General features: G+C 40.1%; 1 protein-coding gene across 1 annotated transcript in view; it reads right to left on the reverse strand.

Annotated features, from left to right (window-relative positions):
* Positions 1-17,773, reverse strand: part of LOC110570256 (phospholipid-transporting ATPase IB) — a 599,207-nt gene that overhangs the window by 495,334 nt on the left and 86,100 nt on the right. The gene's annotated exons all lie outside the window — the stretch shown is intronic.

Here is a 17,773-nt window from a genome sequence, read left to right on the forward strand (position 1 = left end):
ATTAACAGAAATTGCTCAATGACCTGACTGTCCCAGTGGAGGGATTCTTGCCCACATCTGACACCATTACTTCCCTCCTTGAGGGGCCATCCTGGGCTTCTGCAGCCCTCTTTTTCTATGTGACCATCTGTACCCTGGATAACTCCTTTTCTTTCACTGCTAGATCCTTGAACAGGGATCTTCCCTAAAGTTCTGCCCTTGGCCTTATTCAACATCCCAAACCATCTTTTCCACTTCCACAGTTCAAAATACCACCACTGTGCCCACGGTCACCAAATCCACCTCCAGCCCTAACCACAGCCCTCTCTGGACACACCTCCCTGCCTATCCCACAGACTACAAGGTCAATGTGGCCAAAATGGATGGCTCTGCCCCCAGTTTCTTCCGTTTGTTTAGTAATCCCACGTTGAATTTCATCAACCAAGCCCAAGAGTCAAGGAAAAGGTAAGCAAACAAAAATAACAAAATTATCAAGAAGTTATAAAAATAGGTCAAGTGCCCCTCCTGAATGGAAAAAGAATCTCTGAGGGGATTCTGTTCTTCAACACAGAAAAATTTGTGAGCAAAACCATACAACACAAACATGAACAAAAAGTAAGCAAAGGCTATAATATTAACATAAAATCAAGTTTAAGACCAAAATAACAAACAAAGGCCAAAATACTAATTACAGCTATGTTACCACCAGTGGAACAAATTCTATGTATTAAATGATGCAGGAGGAAAAAGATGTAAAACAAAAATGATAAGCAAATTGACCAAAAACTTTGTAACGAGAGACTAATGCTATTACCAGACTAATTGGATAGACTAAGAATATAGACTTGAAAAATGTAATTAAGAAGCCTCAACAAATGAACTTTGGATCCTATAGAGAATACATCTTCCTTCTGAGTGCAGAGGGAAACCTAGAATAACTCCCCCACTCCTAGTCTCATAGACTAAAGCAGCAGGGAATAGATGACCATGTCCAGGGACTAACTTGAACTTTTGCCAATGGGCAAGAGAAACTGAATCCCACTGCACTGGGCCCTGGGAACAGCAGGAGTGGGGGGTCACAGCAATAACTGGCCAACAGGTCAACCCAAACACTGTTCTGCCTATGCCAGGTCCCCAGCTTAGGTTCCATTCAACCACAGGATTTCACAACTGGAAGAGACCTTGAAAAGTCCTGGAAGAAAACAAGGCCTGGAAGATAGGGTGCTACATCTACATACACTGACAAAGGGGCAGGAGGAACTGCAGCTCCATGGTCAGGGACACTGTGAGAGTCCAGAGCCAGGTCAAGGTTGGCTCACCATGATGCCAGCTGCAGGTGGTGACCCACTTACCCAGTGTGTCTAACACCCAGAGGAGAGTGGTTTGGTTTGGTTTTGTTTTAAGACAGTCCCCTCCTTAATTTATAAAATTACTTTCAATAACAATCATGAAATAAAAACAAAACTGACCAGGAAAAAGAGACCCGACAGCAAAACATTGTCTTTATTCAATTTTATGTAATCATGTCAATAAATTTTTATTGTAGTATCAAAAAAGCACAACTATTTATTCAAACATTTTTATACCATAACAGTTTGAAATTTAATCCTTTGGTCATAGGCTGCTAGGATATTTATGTCAGTAACTGTCAAGAAACTAGTAAGTGAAATTTAACAAAACCAAAATGTCTACAAAAGGTGTAACTTAGACAACTACTAAATAATACCACTAATGTTACATTTTATTGCCCTCATTGAGTCTTCGGTTTTAAAACCATGAAGAGGGGTGCCTGGGTGGCTCAGTGGGTTAAGCGTCCGACTCTTGATTTCGGCTCAGGTCATGATCTCAGGGTCATGAGACTGAGCCCCACCTCAGGTTCCATGCTGAGCATGGACCCTGCTTAAGATTTTCTCTCTCTCCCCCTCTGCCCCTTTGCCCCCCTCTAAAAAAAATAAAACAAAACCATAAATAATTATGAAAAAATTCAATTTTAGGATTATTATTTTTTAAAGATTTTATTTGAGAGAGAGAGCACGAAGAAGGGGGCAGGGAGGGGAAGAGGGAGAAGGAGGCTTCCCACTGGGCAGGGAGCCCGATGTGGGGCTCGATCCCAGGACACTGGGATCATGACCTGAGCAGAAGGCAGATGCTTAAGCAAGTGACTGAGCCACCCAGGTGCCCCAATTTTAAGATTATTATTAATCTAGTCTATGTACACTGGGGGCCAGAGGGTTACCTGGACATGCTAAATATCTTCTATCTAGAGTACAGTACTTATCTAAAATAAAAATATGCTCATTTGAGCATATATACGTATATATTATATACAGACTTACAAAATCTTTCAGATTAAATAATAACCACGGCAATTGTTTAGAACTTAGTTCAACTGAAGACTTTTTGAGGGAAAGGATCTTTACTGCCAACATTGCTTGCAGTTGCTGGTGCCTACAGATAATAAAAAGCAGGCTGACTTTCAGGCGGTTTCATGGCTTGCACCTCAGGCGGGTCACTCCTGGGTCCTGGGCAGCCTGTGGGAACTTGGGCAAGTCACATAACCTTTTCTTGTTAATTTCCTCATCTGGGAGGTGAGAGCACCAGCTGGTAGCAGTAGCTCTGCCTGCCCCACGCCTCACTTCTGACCTCTCCTTAGGGGGTGCAGGTGCAGATGTGGGAGCCCTGGCTCTCTAGCCTAGGGGCTATTTGCACCCCAAAGTGAGCCTAAGAGGAAGTGCCATGGAAATGAAAGTATAAATGGGGCAACCCCTTGCGTGATGACATGCCCCACTTACAGCTGGGGAGAACACGCCTGAACACTGCTCTGACTCTCTCTCCTGGAGCTCCCCTTTATTTTTTCTTTCTCTCTCTCTCTCTCTTTTTTTTTTTTAGAATTTATGTATTCATTTGAGAGAGAGAGAGAGAGAGCATGCACGCAGTGCAAGAGAGAGCACGAGGAGGGGGGAGCGGCAGAGGAAGAGGGAGAAGCAAGCTCCCCGCTGAGCAGGGAGCCTGATGTGGGGCTCGATCCCAGGACCCTGGGATCATGACCAACCCGGGCCAAAGGCAGACACCCAACTGACTGAGCCACCCAGGCAGCCGGCAGCTCCTCTTTTAAGAGGCTGAGGACCTGGGCCCAAAAGCAGAGGGGCTATACCTGTGTTCCCTAAGTCCTCTTTCTCAAACCTACCCAAAAAGCTAAAGAGAACTATGGGGAAAGAGGAGAAAAAAATAGTAACAAGAGAATTGGAATCATAAATGCAGTGGCCTTGTTTTCCCACCATCGCATCCCCAATACCGAGCACAATGACTGGTGGGTACTAGATACTAAAAATAAATTTGATGAATGAACAAATTTTAAACTTCAACTGATATAAATGACTAAGCATGCCAGCAATCACATTAAGTCCCAAAGGCACCTACCTGCATTTGAGGGCAGACATCAATCTGTTAAATCTGAAGAATTGACATTAAAAGCATTTAACTCAGCAGCCCCCTTGCAAGAGTACTTCATATATAAAAGCACATCAAAACCACACATTACATCAATTTTTGAGGCTTAAGTAACTGCTTTGGGGGTTCTGCTTTGTTCAATAAGCAATTAAGTGTGAAGGCAAATCTTAGAACAACACATTAGGGCAAGTTCTATTTTCTGTGCAATTCTGACCTTCACCTGTTGAGCAAAGTCATTCAGCCAAGATTTTTGACTTCCTATTGGCCAGAAATGTGCTCAGTGCTGGGAGAACACAGCATAAAACAGACAGACTTTGCCATCAAGGATGATACAGCAGAGCTGCAGAGTCAGAGACGCAAAAATAGATACGATGCACCATGCTAAGTTCCACAACAGAAGGGTCTGTGCAAGGCTGTGGCGTAGGCAGGGGCAGCTCAACCTGTAAAGGGTGGGGATGTAGGACAAAGGAGAACATGCTTAAGAGGTAGGAGACCTGAGCCTTAAGAGACAGAACTGACTAGAAGGAAAAGCTTCTATAGAAAAAGAGAGCACTCTAGGGAAAGTACTGAGTCAAGGCCCGGGAGTACTCCCTTCCGCCAGAATGCAGCATGAGCAGGGATGTGGGGAGCTGGGACAGTCAACCTGGGAGAGAAGGAGAACAGCCTCATGTGTTTTACCAAGACAAAACAGAAGTAGCAACGGCCACTGAACAGGGACTAGCATAGCACCTTGACTGCTTGTGGACCAGTAACCTCCAATAATCTAGATGGGAGGGAAATGGGTGTGGAGGCCGGAGGTCATGGTTGAAGTAAAGAAGGCAGAGCCTGAAGCAGTGCCATAGAAACCACCTACTTGACAAACCAAATTCGGCTTAAAACCCCATGCCAATCCCCCCACGTTCCCTCCTCAGCCCTCTGGTTCTCCATCCTGGTCCCAGAATCTCCCACCTTTCCCAGGATCATCAGGGAAGGGTGGGCATGATAAAGTCAACCACACTGCAGAAGTGGGGAAGAAAAAAAATCATGTGAATTTCCTTTAAACCTTTAGATCTATTTTTTTTTAATGGTGTTCACTGTGGTACACAACAAGCCAGGAGATAAATCAAACAAGAATTAAAGGATAGAAACTGACCACTTGATAGAGAACCAGAACACCCCATAGCGGAGGAGAATTGCAATCTCAGAGAGCAATAGGACTATTGCATGAGGTACCCAGGGTATCAGGCTCATAGAGACCAAAAGGAGAATGGTGGTTGCCAGGAGCCAGGGAAGTAGAGGAACGGGGACTTGTTTCATGGACATTAAGTCTCACTGTGGGAAGATGAAGTGGGTTCTGGAGATTGGTAACACAACAATGTGAGTGTATTTAACACTACTGAGCTCTACACTCAAAAATGGTTAAGATGGTAAATTTTATGTTATGGGTTATTCACCACCATGAAAAAAAGAGCAATAAGCCTATCTGACAGGTTACAGAAGATGGGATATACAATATCCATGGTGCATTACATTCTAGACATTTTCACATTTATAACCTCACTTGGCTACATGACAAGCAGTCAAGGAAAGTATACTTTCCACCCGACAAGTGAGGAAACACAGGCTTGGGGAAATTATGGGTGAAAAGTCATTCAGCCAGTCACTGGTGGAGCCAAGACTTCTAGACCAATTTTCCTTTGCCCTTTTACATGACCTAATTACATTCCCTCTCTGGCAATTCAAAAACAAACAAACAAACAAACAAAAACATAGTTTACACTGCTAGTTTTTCCATTACCATTTTTCCAGTAAATACTTAATAATTTAAAATTATCCATGATAACCTCAGGCAAATACTAAAGTTAATCAGTTTGCTGCAAAAAGAGAATGTTTGTGTTTGTTCCTTAAATACACTCATCCTTCTCAATTTGCACATTATTTTTTAAACCCTCTGAATGCAGTTCAAAACCTGGTTGTTTTTAACTCAAGTGATATGTAACAAGTTTGGTGGGAGAGTTACTGCCAAACATATAATCTAAAATGCAAGCGACAGTAACATCAAAATCCATAAAGCACCCAGCCAGGCACTGTTTAAAGTGCTTTATACATACTAACTCACTTAACTAATCTTCACAATAATCCTATGAAATATGCACTGTAGGATGGGGATAACCATAAAGGAGGACCACCTTCAATCAAAATCCCCTAGAGTGTTAGTTTCAAACAGAAATCAGCCTTGCCAAGACCAAATAAACCTAGATTTTTCTTACGCAATGTAAGGTTTAGAAAAAGTGAGCCATAGATTGGGGTCTCACCAACCAAGTAACCTTCATACACATGCAACAGGAAAGGAGAAGCTCAGCACAGCCTGTGGCATGCAAACATGACAAGAATGACAAATTGAGGACAAAAGTAAATTATCAGCATGGAGAGTATTTTGCGAGGATTCCACAAAAATGCACTGGATGGCTTTTAGGTACATAAACCTTGGCAAAAAGATTTTTAGACAATTCACTTTTTAGTCAGAGACTATCTTTAGTCTCACAAACAGAATAGAAGTTACTACATAGCTATAGCACTCCTACAGAATTCAACATCAGCTCTTCTCTTATAAACATTATTCCATGGATGTATGTGGACCCTCTGTATGCTGTTCTAGTTTTTTAAATACCCAATGTATTTTTCAGAAAATAAATAGCATAAGAGCTTCTTTAAAAAGGCTAGATATTATTTTTTTTAAGATTTTATTTTTATGTAATCTCTACACCCAACACGGGGCTTGAACTTACAAACTGGAGATTAAGAGTCGCATGCTCTACTGACTGAGCCAGCCAGGCGCCCCAGTTATTATATTTTTTCTATTTGAAATATGATAATATCTCAAAATATCAAAATTCATGAGGTCCCTTAGTACAATAGTTCAAAAACCAATTTATCTTCAACTGCTACATGAGAAAACATTTGCAAAGAATGTTAAATCAATATTTTCCAACTATTTACATAAGTATTAGGATTTAAAATCAAAATCTGCTAAGTTTCTTATAAAGTAGTCTACTATTCTAAAATCCTTAAATATAATGGGTTGATTTCTATAAGACACTTTATTCTCGAGCAAATGCCAACACTGTATTAAAAACAGCTTATCTAATTAAGTGTATGACATATGATAAAGTATTTTTTTAAACATTGTGGTGTGCCCATGTGTCATCCAAAGAAAATACTAGCAAATGGACCACAAAACTAGAAACACATGGTCCCAAGATATTGGAAGAGAAACGCATGAAAATATTGTCGGTTGCTGACCGATCACCTCCACCTGTCTCAGCATCTTCTCAAAATTCATACTATACTAAAAACCTTAACTCTACAGATGAGTCTATGACTATTACACTAAACATTAAGGGAACTATTAAATGCATGACAGTTCATCAATACTAATTCAAATGTGATATCAGAATATTTTGTTATAGTGACTAAAACTATTTACGGCTGCTTATGGGCCAGTTGCCCCTTTTTCTATGTGGGAATCACAAGAAGTCTCAGTGTAAAGGAAGAACTTGCCCATCAAGTAAGCATGGCCTAGACTGGTTTACCAGGTGAATTAATGAGTTCCCAACATAGACACGTGTTCATGTGTAGGACAAATGAATTATAAGAAGAATTTCAGGGTATGCATATGTGTGAATACATTTACACAAAGTGGTGGAAGGAAACTGGTCAAGGCATCAGTAAGAATCTCCCATTAGGTTATTTTTTGCTTTGGAGCTCCACGACTTTATAATCTCTACAATGCTTGGCTTACAAATATGGCTAACCCACGCCAAGGCCTCCATGTAGAGAATACCGGTCGTATGGTACACACACACTCACTCCCTTCTGTGTTTCTCTTGTAATGTCTAAGCTTATGTAGTGAACAAAACTTTATAAAAATACAAGTGGCCATGCAACCGACAACTGGTAACAGGCAAAACAGTAATACTGAGAGAAGTGAATGTTTCTGTCTGCCCTTGGCATAGTCCTTATATGAAATAATTAAATTCACTGATACATCAACACTAGAATTAGATTAAGGAACTCTAATTTGTAAAAGTAACATTAAAAATTAATATGAGGCAGTTTTAACAAAGATGGAATACTAGGGAAGTAATTACGATACGACTCAGCAAATAACCTTACTGTCTCAAAATAAAGAGCTCTATTTTTAAACTGTCAGGGCTTTGGTAATACATTTCATATACTAGACAGTAATACTTTCAAGACCTCCACCCTCTCCTGGAATACAAACAAAGGAGTAATATTTTTGACTGGATAAGAATACTCCTTTATATAACTGAATCTACAATGAAGTATTCAAATTAAATACAATGCACAGTATTTCTTAGGGAGAATCAAAACAGTCCAAATGGCTGAAAAGCTGACCGTCCAGAACAAGAAAGGAAAGGAAGGAAGGGGTTAAGAAAGAGGGAGGGCGAGAAAGATACAGACTCAACATTCACAACTCGATAACATTCTAGTTCTCCATTTGGACCAAGGATAAGGTTTTCACCATTCTGTGGTCAAGAATCTTCACTGGTGTTTGGTTGCTGGGAGAGGTCTCAGTGAGTTTGGTGTGAACTTACACCTGACTGTTCTCCCCATACAGCCAAAAGCAGCTGCCCATTTCCTGATGTAACAATGATATAGACACACACACTCGAACACGTCTCAGTTATGCTCTCAGTACAGCGAGCTTGCCTGTAGAAGTTGCAGACTACAAAAAATATACAAAAGCCCCCAACACCCAAAATCTACTTTGTTATTCTTTAATCTGCATATTCACTCCTCGGGTACTCTCAGTCCCTTGCACAGGGTAGTACTCAAGGAACTTTCCTCCCCCTCCTCCCACCCCCAGTTATAGCGTATCAACTAAATGTTCTAGCTCCCAAATAATTGGCTAGTGAGCAACATGAGTTGCATAAAATAACATTAGTGATAACTAGAACAGATTTTCAGCTACCCTTTGGACACAGTATAACTAATACCACACCTTGGGTTATATACATAATCTCATCAAATTCCTACCAGCCTATGAGGTACAGTACTATAGTGTCTTCTTACTGAGTCAAACATCTTGGAATCAAACATTATCTCAAGGCAGAAAAAGATCTGTCAGAAGCTGGGGTGACCCTGGTAGAGCTGGTGTTGCTCCCACCTTGCTGGAAGAGGGAGACAAAAAGCTCCACGCCTTCATGACTCAGCCAACAGAGGTCACCACATTGTACACCTCTGATCCCCTAAGGTGGGGTAATACTAAGGTAAAGGGAAGTTTGTGCTATTTTGAGGTCAATGACCTTGCCCTAACTCACTGTTCAATAGAGCTAAAAAAAAATCCTCAGGAATATGAGAAACAGTGTCACCCCCTTCTCTGTCCCCATGTTTTCTATTCCTCCACCCACTCACGACTTCCCATCTAACCACCCCTAGTGACTTGTGCTTCTACAATGCTACAGTCCCCACAATTCACCTCAGACAATTACAATAACTAAACTCTGCTCTAAATAGCAGAGTGTGCTGGAAGGTTCTCAAACACAAATACTGTTACTTGCGCTTTACAAAGCTTCTCCCGGCTATAGTAGCCTAGCCATCTCACAGCATAGCTTCTCCAGTAACCTAGCTCCAGTAGCCTAGCTTCTCACAGCATATCATCCATCATCCCTGCTTGCTTCCACATCCTTGTTGGAAAGACACACACTAGGCTTTTCTACTCCTTTGCACCTTCACTTGTGCCATTCCCCATGCCAAGGATGCCCTCCCCCCATGAACCACATGAACCACACCTTGTCTTTCAGGCTGACCTCTAACTCCTCTTCCAACCCAGTTCACTGATCACCCACCTGCAAGCTTTCCCCCTTTCTGGCTGCCTCACCCTGCAGCGCAGCCAAGCACGACCCCCAATTCAGCAGTCTTGATAAAAGGGGACTGAAGTGCATTTCTAGTATATATCAAATGCAGGGTTAGAGATGGTGCTAAGTCTCATTGCTGTGATCAGTCTCAGTGCTGCTGAGGTCTGAAGTCAAAACTGGAATGGGTCAGACCAGATAGACGCTCTTCTTTGGAGAAAACCTAAAGCTGGTGGCTCCAAAGTAGAAGGTAGGAAGAGGTCATCAGCTTATATGTATATGCACCTCAAACAAGAGAGATTTAATAACCTTTATTGAATGGATTGGCACTGGTGCCCCCACATGGTCCTACATAATATGGTTTGAGGGAAAGCTCCCTAAGGAGGAGAGAAGGAGTTGGGGGTGCAATGAACTAAACTGTGTCCCCTGAAAATTGATGTGGAAGCCCTGCCCCCCCCAGTATGATGGCACTTGGAGACGGGGTCTCTGTGAGGTTCTGAAGTGGAGATGAGGTCATGAGCATGGGGCCCCACAACGGGCTTCGTGCCCTTATCAGAAGGACACCAGAGAGCTAGGTCACTCACTTCTCCATGTGTGCACACAGCAAGGCAGCAGCTGTTGTAAGCGAGGGAGAGGGCATGCACCAGAGGCTGACTATGCTGTCACGAATGGTCCTGGGCTTCCAGCCTCTAGAACTACAGGAAAAATTGTGCCTATTATTGTCTAAGCCGCCTATGCTATGTATATTCGCGGTGGCCTGAGAGGACTAACGAGGGAAGGACAGCGGTACCCTCTCCCGTCTGTTCGCTCCGCTTATTACTATATATTTCCATTTCTGTGTCCAGTTAGGTGCATTTATGGAGTAATTTAGCTCACTTCAGCTCAACCAACCCTCCCAAGAACAAGTGGCTTGAGAATCATGCAACGAAACCAACCACAGATTGAAAATAAGCAAATGACAAGCAAAAAAGCTGAACTGACTCTTCTTTTCCTAACAAAAGCTCTTCAAATCCATTTTACTAGATTAAACATTAGGATAATTTCATCAAATCAAATGAAGTCACCCAAAAGTATTCAAAACAATCAAAACTATTAACATGGGTTGACCTCCAATTGCTAATTGAGAACCTTGGTAAATACATGTTGAGTCTTGAGATAATAACTAATGATAGTAATATATATACAGTTACTTAATATACATATTAAAGTTTCATGGTAAAGTGTTTTACTAATGGGACATGCGATCAAAACAGTCTGGAGACCACGGATATAAATCTAGAACTTCTATGAGGGCACTAAGCCCACTCTCAAGTGGATGTCTTCTCTCAGACAGTCCTGAAACTGAAACCAGTCAACGATCCTTCGGAGTGACAGTTTATGTATCAAATCCCAAAGATATATAGAATAATTCTCAGAATAACCAACAACATCCCAAATTCAACCCAAAATCCTTTTCTAACTGTATCTAATATAAAACAGTAAGGGTAGCTAAAAACCTATGATTCAAGTTTTGAAGAGCTGGCTTTAAGAGAAAAGGGTAGATCAGCATTTAAATGATCAAACCCAACCTCATGGATTTCAGGAAATTTCTTTGTAAAACATCCCTGCATGTCTGACCCCAACAACAGTCAGACCTCTCCCTTTGTTCTCTGTAGTCATTGTCCCTCTTGAAAGGGATGCTGATTAGCATTTCTGAGTAAGCTTTTGCCGTCTGCTGAGTGATTCAGCCATGAGTGGAATACACACTTAGATGCTACTTTCTAGAGAACTACACAAAATTTCACGTGACTAAACTCTGACCACAGAATTTTCTGCATTTACTTTGCTACCTACTTTTCAACTTCTGTACAAGTAGGTCAGATGTTATGCAGACTCTCAGTGAGGCAATGTTGCCTGACACCCAAGGAGTAAGTATTCTCCCATCTAATTAGCACAACAAACATGTCAAGAGATGGATCCAGTCTCCTCTGACCATCATCCCTTCAAAACCACTCTGTCTCCAATAAAGGACCCAAACATTTCCCAAAGCACCAACACAAAGACAGGAGTGTAGTAGACAGTTCCTATTCTCCCAGACACTTCTGGTTTTTCAAATATTTTGAGGTAAGTTTGTCCTTACAGAGGAGTCGCAAAAAATAGTACAAAGAGTTGCCATATGCCCTTCACCCAGTTTCCCCACGATGTTAATATGACCATAGCATAAGGATCAAAACTATTAACATTGGATGTCACCTACCTCAAAAAAATTACTAAAGCAAATATGAAAATAACACTGACACAATACTAATCCAGCTACATCATTTATTCAAAGTTCAGTTTTTCCACTAATGTACTTTTTCTGTTCCAAGATCTGATTCAGAACTCACACTACATTTAGTTGTCCTAGGTCCTTAGCTTCCTCTAATTCTGGTTCAATTTTAAGTTGTTTTTCACAAATCCTCATACTCAATTCTTTTTATCAGTAAGAAGGAGAAATGTCCCCAAGCTCACAGAAGACAGTAAGACTTAATAAAATTTGGGAGTAAGGGAGAAGGGAAATAAGTTACTAACTAAAACTCTCAAGCCAAATGCCTTTACCTATTTTCATCAATGAAAATGGCACAGATGTGTCTTTGATCGAATTCAAGATATGCTCCATATCCACCCATACAAGGGTCAACTTGATAAAGAAATTACCATGTGAGTCTGTTCTCCTAGATATTTGCTGTTTCCATAGAAACATCAAATACAAAACTGGCCCAAGGCTGACACGCATTTCTGTCTCTAAAAATACACTTCAGGAAAGCTCATGCTTTCAATGGTTACCTGAAATACAGTGCTAAAGGTCCCTCAATTTGAATATTTTTATCTGCACCATGCCTCAAAAGCCTCACCCAAGGGTATAAACCTGATAATGTTCTAATTACAAAAATCTTCTATGGCATTAGTTGCCGCTGGTATGTACAAATTAAGGACTCCCAACATGTGTGACATTCGTGTGCAGAAAATACAGAGCCTGGTTTGGAGATTAACCAAGTGTATCTACCTCTAAACTAAATTGTGAAGAAATGAATGAGTGAATGGTCACTAAGTGAGGTGATGAGATTAGCTTGACTAATCATTTCACTATGCATACACACATCAAGTCATGTTGTACATCTTCAATATATGCAAAAATATATAAATAGATCAATAAAAGCAGCATACACAGAACATCTTGAAGTGGTTTCGAGGTAGGTAACAGGAAAGCTTTCAACAGAAATTACTCTTTTTTTTTTAAAGATTTTATTTATTTGAGAGAGAAATAGTAAAAGAGAGCACGAGAGCATGAGTGGGGGAGGGGTTGGAGAGGGAGAAGCAGGGGGCTCGATCCTAGGACCCTGAGATCATGACCTGAGCTGAAGGCAGATGCTTAACTGACTGAGCCACCCGGGCGGCCCAGAAATTACTCTTGATGAGGATTTTTATACATATTTACCTTTGCCAAACTTGACAGGAATAGCTGTCTCAGATACATAAACTTTGGTTTTTCAAACAATCATCTTTACATGAATCAAAGGGAAGTTATGATTCTTACCAAGACCTTGGTATTGTTTCTGTTAAGTTTTAAGCAGCTTATGTGCTACGACCAGATGCTACCTAAATTCCTCAAGCTTTGGAAGAGAATCATGCATCCTTTCAGCACTCAGTAATATTAGATCTAGAACAATATGTGTCATCTATCACTGCTATTCATGCATCTGAATTGGCATCTGAAGATTCTGTGCCCTTCATTCCTTAAGACAAACATGCGCCATCAGACATTAGGATCCCGGCACAATACTGTAAAACTTCCATACTGTCTACCACCCAGTGCTCAATTCCTTTTTCTAGAAAGGCAAAATTCTATTTTAAACTTAGCTTAGCACAAACAATAATAAGCAATTTTCCTTTAAGACAAACCAAGAAGAAATGCATTAATTTGACAAAGCTCAAGTTATTGCTTTAATGAAGATTTTTGTTAGCTAGAACTCCCACCTGAAATGACTCATTCAAAACAGAGTATCTGTAAACATTCCCAACTTGCTCTGAAGACCTCATTTCAAACTGCCTCACAGCTTTGAAACTCACTATCCCAAATGGCATGCTGATAATCACATAAAGATTGCATACACCTGAGCTTGATTGAATCCATTTGCTCATTCCTTTGATCAGTAAATTTCAAGGTATTTTCTGGAAAAAAAATTTTAACTTTAAACATTTTTTTAAAAAATTAAAGATTTGGGGCGCCTGGGTGGCTCAGTCGTTAAGCGTCTGCCTTCGGCCGCATCGGGCTCCCTGCTCGGTGGGAAGCCTGCTTCTCCCTCTGCCCCTGCTTGTGTTCCCTCTCTCGCTGTGTCTCTCTGTCAAATAAATAAATAAAATCTTTAAAAAAAATTAAAGATTCACCACCAGGTTGCTCTAAATAGCAAGCTTTCCATAAGCATTTAATATTTAAGTTAAGACACTGAAGAGGAAATGATATCATTCATATGAAATGTCCAGAACAGGGAAATCTACAGAGATAGAAAGGAAATGAGTGGTTGCTCAGGGCTGGAGGAAGAGGTAGGAAGAGGGCAGCTAAAGGGTATGGGATTTCTTCTGGAAGTAATGAGAATGTTCTAAAATTGACGTGGTGATGGCTGTACAACTCTGAATATACTAAAAAACATTAAATTGTGTACTTCAGATAGACAAATTAGATGGTATATAAAGTATATCTCAATAAAGCTATTAAAAATATTTAAGAGGAGATTGTACACCAGAAAAAAGATCCCCACCAGTTAGGTGGACATATACACAATACTACATATGTATGTATGTACATTACAATATCCCATTAATTACTTCTCATTTCTAGAGAGTGAAGAAGAGGGTGACTGTCTTCATAATTAAGGCCCTAGAAAAATCAGCGCTTAGGAGAAAAAGACCATGTCTTATTTCTTCATGATTACAATAATCCAAATTCACTGGCTTCAATAATGTTCTAAAATTGACTTACACCTACCACAGCTTCAAATCAATCACTGGTGTTATTTTCAGTGTTGAGAACAAGAACAAGGTTTAGAGAGACATCTACTGACATGGGGCAGACCCTCCCAGAATTTCAAGAAATTGCTTGGGATTTGGAGTTACCATGTCGGGCATTCCCCTAAGGGTGCCAAGGCCATAGTCAACTCCAGCAGTGACCTTACTCATACTCACCAGGCCCAGCGTCTTTATTGGATACATTAGTTGAAATATTAACCCTAGACTTTCAATGCCTGTCCTGAATTGTACCATTCAACCCCTCACCAACCTTCCACACTACCTGACAACCATGTCCCTCCTTGGCAAACTTTGATCCCTTTTCTGAAGTCAAAATGCCAGGTACCCACAAAGACAGTCACAGTGTAACTACCATGATCTGAGGCTCCAAGCCAGAGGGGACCTGGAGTAGGGAAGGCCAGTGAGAACACCAGCCTCCTGAGGTATATAAGCAGCCACAAAATCAGTACCCTTGACTCCTGGGTCTGTCCCACCTGGTCTCTTCTTTTCAAAAACTGATTTAGAAGCAAACAATCTGGGATAAATACTCCATACCCCTGCCTCCAAAAACAAAACAAAACAAAACAAAACAAAAATTAACCCTTTCTCAAGAAAAATTAAGAAAAAAATAATTTATCAACTCCATCAAGTCCCTTTTATGAAAATATTCCTTTGAATAGTTTTATCAACTTTTAGCAAATTGTTATGGCCAAGAAAAAAAGTTTTATTAAAAGAATATTTTTATAAGACTTGACTTGAGCAATATTAAAGTATGAAAATACGTGGCTCAACATTTTGTAAAATCCTTAAGCTTTAATGCCAAGAAGTTTTATAATCAGTTCCTTAATGAACAAGAATTCACATTACCACTAGTAATTCCCCTAAATATAGGGTAGAGGTGAAGCAAATACTCAAAAGCCATTTTATAAAATAGCAAGGGTCACATTTTAATTTCTTCGACCCTATTCAGTGTATTCTGAAACTTATATTCACAGGATAAGCCATGAACTCAGAAATTGTATGAATTTTAATATTTAATATATTTCAACTAATGCAATTATATTCTTATACAAGACTTTAAATAGAATATTTGGTATCTATCTACTTTATTCCTAGCCAACCTCACTGTATATTTCCATACTTATTCTTCCCCTGACTCCAGAAAAGTACAAGTGAAACCATACAACAGGTAGCCACTTGAAAAATCAGATAATAAAATTAGCCTCAAAATTCAGCTTTGCATCTTGATTGCAGAACGAATAGTGAAGCCACATTAACAAGGCTATTAAACATCTTCACCTTCCATATAATAGAAAATTTAAACAAAACAAAGACCCTTATTTTCCCAACTTTAAGCATGCGTAAATGGATGCCGAAGTCAAAGAAATTAAGAGGAATTAAGCAAAAATACTACTCAAAAACATCCTAAGATTTAAAAAGAAAATTCTTCAATTTTAGATCCTTATATTGTGTATGTGTGTGTATTAGCCTAACACATTTACTATCTAAAGTATGTAGTATAGTGAAATATATAGTATAGTACTATATATATGAATTTCTTGAACCCCAAAATCAAGCAAAGAAGAGACAGGATATAATCTTTTTTTAAAGTAACCTTTCCATCTTTTTAAAAGCAATTGAATAGAAACACATATAAGGTATGAAGAAATGGAACTGTATCAGCAATAAAGGATTCCAAATGGTTTTAAGTATATTCACAGAGTTGTGCAATCACCACCTCAGAATGAAACCCCACGTACATTAGCAGTCACTCCCATTTCTCAACCTCTTCCCGCTTCCCTAGCCCTAGAAGTCACTAATCTATGTCTCAATGGATTTGCCTCTTCCAGACATTTCCTGTAAGTGGAATAAGGCCTTCTGTGTCTGACTTCTTTCATTTAGCATAATGTTTAAGTCTCACCCCATTGTAGCATGTATCTATATTTTGTTCCTTTTTATGGCCAGTGGTATTCCACCATTATGATAAGCCATATTTTATTTATTCATTCACCAGTTGATAGACATTTGAGTTGTTCCACTTTGGTGCTATTGTGAATAATGCTGCTCTGATCATTTGTGTACATGTGTTTATGTGCACATAGGTTTTCCTTGATCTTGGGTGGATACACCTAGGAGGACTGGTGGGTCCCATGGTAATTTTACATTTAACCTTTTGAGGAACTGCTAAATTGTGTTCCAAAGCAGCTGCACCATTATTCATTCCCATCATCAGTGTATGGAGGGCTCCAATTTTTCCACATCCTCGCCAAGACCCAATGCCTGTTATCTTTTTGATTAGAGCCATGTGAGTGTGTGAAGTAATAACTCATTGTAGCTGATGCTCTGTATTTTAAACCAAGCCCACTCATTCTTGAATGGGACCTCAGCTACTCTTCTGGGCTACACTTTTAGGTGAAGAATATGCCCCAATGGTCATTCTTAAAACCCAAAATAAAGCCAGGATAATCTAAGACTCCCTTAATAAGTGAAGGTATCACCTCCATATAAAATGCACCATTATTCTACCACAAACTCTATCAAGCTATAATCATGCTCAACAGCCAAACCTTTTTCAAAAGATGTCAGGCTAAGCAGCCTATGTAAGCGCTAATGCTGTAATGGAATAATTAAACATGCAACGAAGTTTTAACCAGAGCTTTACAGAAACACTGGATTGGAATTCAAGCTTGTCAATAATCTATGTGTAACCTGATCATTTAACTTGTCTACACCTGAGCATGAGTTCCGAGACACTCACAGAACATCCTCTGAAGTCACTCACATAAAGTTGTCTGAGGCTGAAAGTTTAATGAAATTTTAAAAAGTACTAACACCCATGCTTAAAGATCTAGCTTTGCACAGTGGAAAGAATTTGAGCTATAGTAGTCAGAGAAGGTGGGTGCTACTTGCAGCTCGGTCGATTAGTAGCTGTATCACCACAGGTACATTATTTAACATCTTTCTATCTCAGTTTCCTGATCTGAAGGTAATGCCTTCAAGAGGTTACAAGGATTCCTTGATCTAGTACAGCTAAAGCATCTGTCGGTAGCCAGCAAAAAAGTAGACACTTAAGTGTTAGTGGAAAGATGGATGAAAGCTAACTCTGGGCAAAGTTTCCCAGCAAATAAAGACCTCATAACCAATGTTGGGGACCACTTAGGGCCGAATGCAAGTCCTTGTGACCTGTGGGATTCCTTTATAAAAAGCACTTCCCCACATTATGGTCTGCAAATTGATAAAGAGAGCTATCATATGGCTTAAAACAGGACTAGGAGGAATTCTTGGAAGGGAGCCCAGGGATGAAAAGATAAGAGACCTCATTTTTGTCAGGGACAAAAGAATAAAAACTTCCTCACAGAGAGCCTGAGCACAGAACAGATCCCACGGAGAGAAAGGTAAAGGCTGTATTCACATGACTCCATTGGAAGCTCAGGTAGAGACTGCCAGGCTCTAGGGGGACG

Source organism: Neomonachus schauinslandi, chromosome 3 (assembly GCF_002201575.2).
Source record: "Neomonachus schauinslandi chromosome 3, ASM220157v2, whole genome shotgun sequence".
Lineage (NCBI taxonomy): Eukaryota > Metazoa > Chordata > Mammalia > Carnivora > Phocidae > Neomonachus > Neomonachus schauinslandi.